The sequence below is a fragment of the Chinchilla lanigera genome, unplaced genomic scaffold (genome assembly GCF_000276665.1).
Source record: "Chinchilla lanigera isolate Chin_1 unplaced genomic scaffold, ChiLan1.0 scaffold00041, whole genome shotgun sequence".
In the NCBI taxonomy this organism is placed as follows: domain Eukaryota; kingdom Metazoa; phylum Chordata; class Mammalia; order Rodentia; family Chinchillidae; genus Chinchilla; species Chinchilla lanigera.
Window position 1 is genome coordinate 6,811,018 of NW_004955442.1, and position 5,511 is coordinate 6,816,528.

Here is a 5,511-nt window from a genome sequence, read left to right on the forward strand (position 1 = left end):
TCCAATGGCAGGACCCCGATCTACTTCAAAGACCTCAACGCTCTGCCACAAGGAGCCCCTCAGAGCTGCCATCCTGACCACATGGCCTCCCTGGCCCTGACTGCTCTGAGTTGATATAAACATCCAGCCCCTCCCCTTCCACTAAAAAACTGGTTAGCTAGTACCAGTGTGTCTTCTCCAAGTGGAGCCCTGCACCCAAATCTGTGTCCCCGATCCCTCATTGTCCAGGTGTGCCTTCTCTCTGCTCATGGTCTCTCTGCTCATTTCTCTCTCAGCACCTCCTCCCATGGTCATTGCCTATGTCAGCTGGGCTGACCTCTTCCCTGGAATGAACAGAGGATCCACTTCTTCCTGGCTCTGTGAGGCCTTTGCCTCCCCCACAGGCCTGAGGCAGCTCCTGGGATAGCCCAGGCCTCTAATGTGTCCTCTGCTTTTACCCCTTTTACTCTTGACTCTGTGTGAAAATGAGCCTCATGCTACAGTGATCCAATACTTACCTCAGTAAAAGTTGGACTCTACCATCCTTTCAATTAAAGACCAAGGGAAACAGCCAGAGAGAGGGAGTGGAAGAACCCACAAGTGGTCCTCAGCCCACAGGCCCCAGGGCAGCCATTTCTGACTGCTGTGAGGCTCTCCTCCCACAGCAGCACCAAGTGTCTTTTTGTCCCACTGCTCTGCGTTTCTGAGCCAGATGCCCCACACATGCCCTCTTGCCAGGGCCCAGGCCGAGTGTAAAATGCCCTTTGCTGCTGTTGCGGACAAGCGTCTCTAGGAGCTGGGTGTGGGAGTCTGTGTTTCCTGACCATCCTACCAAAAGATAGGCCAGCAGCTCCCTGGCCTCAGGTGACTGTGAGGGTTATTGCTTCATCTAGACCACAGCAGAGATCTCCCTTTGAATTCACCTCACTAGCATCTCTCTGCAACCAGGCAAGCTCATGATCTTGATGTTTCTTTCCTTTCTTTCATCTCTCCTTCCAAATTCCCTTCTCTCTGCTCTTATCTCCTGCTTTCTGTCTGCAGGTCTTCACATGTTGGACCTGGATAAATGTTGCTTCTCTTCCAGTCAGTGAAAACATCCAAACCTTCATGGCCCTGGCGGTTCACACTTGGGTTTCAGCCAAAGAGGAAGCTGAGGTGGGAGGATGGTTTGGGTTCAGTCCCAAGGTTCAAGTTCAAGGGAAAATCAGTGAGACCCAGTTTCAAAAACAAAGCAAAGCTGGGCCTGGTGGGGGTCACTGTAACCACTGCCCTCTGGGAGACTGAGGTAGGAGAATGCTGGTTTGAGCCAGGTCAGGGCAACTTGGCAAGACAAGGGAGACCCTGTTTCCAAAGAGAAACTTTGAAGAAAGGAAGGGGGAAGTACATCAGCAAGAACACTCCGGGTTCACAAATCCCAAACCCTGGGATTCCCTCCCTGAGCTTCCATCTCCCGCATCCCATTAGCACCTTTGCTGCGTCCCAGGAAGATGTGGCATTTTGGACTCTCCTTCCCACCCTCGCCCTCCCTTGCCCTTATCCCTGTGTCAACTGGGTTCAAATGACACTGCTGGTGAAATACTGATGTTCATCCCCATTGAGTATCCACTAGATATCAATTTCTGGTTCTTCCCCATGTGTGTTTTTGGTTCTGCTCTTCATCATGTACTGAGGGCCTATCAGTCCTGAGAGATATCTGTCATTTGGATTTAGTTACTACACAGTGAATGTGCACCAAGGCAGTATCACATGGAAAAGGCTGCATATTCTGAACAGGAAGAGAAGTATCCCCGCCTGCGTGTTTGTCCCAGTTCAGGTGCAGACACGGTGCTTATGGCTCCAGTGCACCTGGGAGGTCTTCCTGTCCTCTGTGCCTCTCTTCTAGAGAAATTTCTCGTCCAATCATTGCACATCTTGCTGCTGTGTACAGGGCAGGAATATTTGTCAGGATGATGGCAGTTGAGCAAATGTGAGCTCCAAGTGGTGCCTTGCCACGGCCCCATGACAGTGTGACCTGGGCAGAGGAGTAGGGGCAGATTTGTTTTGAATTCTCTGCAGTTAGATACATTCATGGGTGAGCACGTTGGTGACAGGTGAGGGAGTGAGTAGGGATTTCGTATGTGGTGTCCAGTCACGCTGTAGACATATTTGCTAGTTATGTTTGTATGTGGTGGTGAGAAGGGCAGATGTGAGGTAAGTGGAAACAATGAGATAAATGGGGTGGAAACAAGCAGCTTTCTGCAAGAGTGCTGTACTCCCCACGCAGAGTCTCCTCAAGTCCTTGCTATAAAGTGGGAGGTTGGGTCTGAGCGGAAGTGTGCCAAGAGGGTTGACAGCAGGGATTGCCCAAGTCAGAGAAGCGGAATGGAAACAGGCTGAGCATCGGGTTAAGAGTGCCGGCTTAGAGGGAAAGTGGGTGTGGTAAGCTGGTTGGGGCTGCAGCTGGGGGAAGATTTAAGCCGCCAATCCTGTCATCTAGGGAACTGCCCCACTGGAGGCTGCTGAGCTCCCTCTCTCCCTTGCAGGCTTCTGGCCGGGGGAGGTGGGCATTTCCAGCAGGAAGACCATGCTGACCCTAACGACAGCCCCGGGAAGGGACAGCTCTTGTGCTGACTGCGGTGAGCAACCCAGGCATTGCAAGAGGCAGCCACGGACCAGCACCACGTCTTCCTTCCCTGGGTGGGAGCCTGTGGAGGGCCAGTGAGGAACCAGAGTTTTTGTGGTCGCCTTCTGCATCTTACTCTCCTCATTCACATCTCCCCTGACGTGGAAGTTACAAGTATGGATATTTGGTTTTTTAATGTGTCCTTTTCTTATTGTTGAGACCATTTGGTACAAGGCTGTAAAAGGTCAAATTGTGAGAGAATTGCTATTAAAATATAACATGAGGGTCATGCGAGTGTCTTACATGATTTACTACATAGTATAAGTTTTACTGGATTAGTTGCCTATAGAATTACACTATATTCATTTTAAGTATTTTTTTAGGTACTGTAGATACTGTCTTAGTTACTTTTCTTGTTGCTGAGACAAAATCTCTGACACCTAAAGTTAAAGGGTAAAAGGTTTGTTTAGCTCATAGTTTGCAGAAGCTTCAGTCCATAATTGGTTGACTTGAAGGCAGAGTGACGCATGGTAGAGGGGCAATTGTTCGTGGCAGTGGAAGTCAACAAAAGCAACAAGAGCAAGGCAGAGGAGCAAGCCTCTTTTCCTCCCTTATGTTATATACATACAGACTACCCATTCTACAGTGCTAGAAGTAGCACTCACACCCCCAATCCCAGGAATAGACAATGAACCAATCACAAACTCTAGACTGAGCTGCCTCTGAAAAGCCAATGCCCCCAATACTGCATGAGGCTTTGGGAAGACATCCAGACACAAACCTTAACACATTTCTTTCTTCCTTTTTTTTTTTGTCTTTTTGAGACAGGGTCTTGCTACATAGTTCAGGCTGGCCTTGAGCTTACTTTGTAGCCCAGGCTGGTCTCGAACTCCCAGTGATCCTCCTGCCTCAGCCTCCTGAGTGCTGGGATTACAGGCATGTGCCACCATGCTCTCTTGGTTACTTTTCTCTCATTGCTGGGACAAAATACCTGACACCCAAAATTAAGGAAGGAAAGGTTTATTTTGCTTACAGTTCATGGAGGTTTCAGTCCGTACTTGGCAGATTAGAAGGAAGAGTGGCACATGGCAGAGAACTACAGCTCAGGGTGGCAACAGAACACAGCAAAAGCAGCAAGCACACACCAGGGCAGAATGGGGGAGGAATGGCCTCAAGCACCCTTTTCCTCTCCCTTACATATGCAAACTATACACGGGGGTGGGGGGGGTGTGCAGCTCTCACACCCCTAATCAATCAAACTTTAAAAGCCTGCCCCGTGGTCCCATGAGGCTTTGGGGGGACACCCAGACATAAACCATAACACATGCCCAACAATCTTAACAGATATATTGCTGTTCTCATGAAGTTCTGTGTTGTATATTTCAACTGATACAGTGTATGTACATAAATATTTTCTGCTTTAAGACACTGTTATCTTTTTCGCTATTGTGCTTATAGATCCATTATACTTATAGCTTGCTGGTAGAACCCCAACTCTTCTAAATGGAGATACTTCTTTGATCTCAGCTTTTACATTACTGACTTGTGAAAACTGAGCTGTAGTTTAGAATACAGCATGACTGGTGTGTCTGATACGGGAAAGAGGAGGTGGCTTCTGAAAAACATAAATTTCCTGTGTTTCCCACAATATTGGGCTAAGGATCCTGGCATGGTGGTGCAGGCTGAGGCTGAGGCAGGAGCATCACAGCAAGTTGCAGGCCACCTTGGAGTAGTGACTTCCGGGATAACCTGAATTACATAGCAAGACGCTGTCTCAATAAACTAAAAAACAAACAAACAAAAAGGATAGGTTCATGCATCTGTCGGGGAACATAAAATGAACTGTGTTCTGCATTATTGATGTGTGTCTTCCTGTCAGTGTGAACTGCTTGCTAGCTATCAAATAATGATATATTTTTTTTCCTGTATAGGCTTCTGTTTATTTAACCGAATTTGTTCACTCTGAAAAAGAAAACCAACAGAAAAACAAATGAACAAATGGAAACCCAAACCCTGAAATGTAGATGATTTCAGAAGACCTAAAAAGGAGGAACTAAAGGGATAAGATTGAAGATAAATGCAGAAAGCCCAGGATGAAAGAAGCTAACTTTGTGGGTGCCTGGATACTCACCCTAAACACAAACACAGGAAGGGCGTTTCAGCCAGGGACACCTGCCCCGGAGTGGTCCAGGGAGGGCGGCACCCAGGAAAGGTGGAGCCTCACGTTCTATTCCACTCACATGGGAGGCTTCCTCCTAATTTCTAATTCCGGTTTCATACAACAGAAGGACAATTTAGAAAATGGAAACAAAAGGCAACAAATAATGATAGGGAATAATTTTTGAACAAGAGGAGATGGTCATGCGCAGGAAAGCTGTCATCTAGTTAGGGTGGAGGGGGAAGGATTAAATGTGTGGGTAGCTAATGGCATATGGCCTTTGAACTTTCCAACTAGGGAAGTCAGAAGTCTCTGAGGTCATTCCGTCTTCCAATCTGGTAACTAGTTTGAAGGAAAACACATCTACCTCCCAGACTGGACGTCTGGGGTCCATGGCGTCTACTGCCACAGACCCAAACTTTATCCTTCATATTAAAGTCCCTACAGGGCCTCTGAGTCCCTCTCTCTTCTCTGTTAAGTAGATGCCATGTTGTGCCCACTGTCACCTCCACACCTGTGAGATGCTCCTAGCCTCCGTGCTTTCCCTCCTCAGAGCACAGACTGCGGGGAGAAGAAGCAGAATGGTCAGGATGTGTGAGGAGATCAGAAATGCGAGGATCTCATCAGCAGGCACAGGTATGGGCCAAAGATCCCAGGGCCCTTGACTTGCTGGCTGCAAAATTTCAATCAAAACACTCAGTTTGAGGGGCTGGGGATTTAGCTCAGCGGCAAAGCGTCTGCCTGGCAAGCGCAAGGTCGTGAGTTCGGTTCC

The 5,511-nt window shown here is 48.2% G+C and overlaps 1 pseudogene; it reads left to right on the top strand.

Moving 5' to 3' along the window:
- LOC102003912 overlaps positions 1–5,511 on the top strand; it is an 11,177-nt pseudogene that overhangs the window by 4,221 nt on the left and 1,445 nt on the right.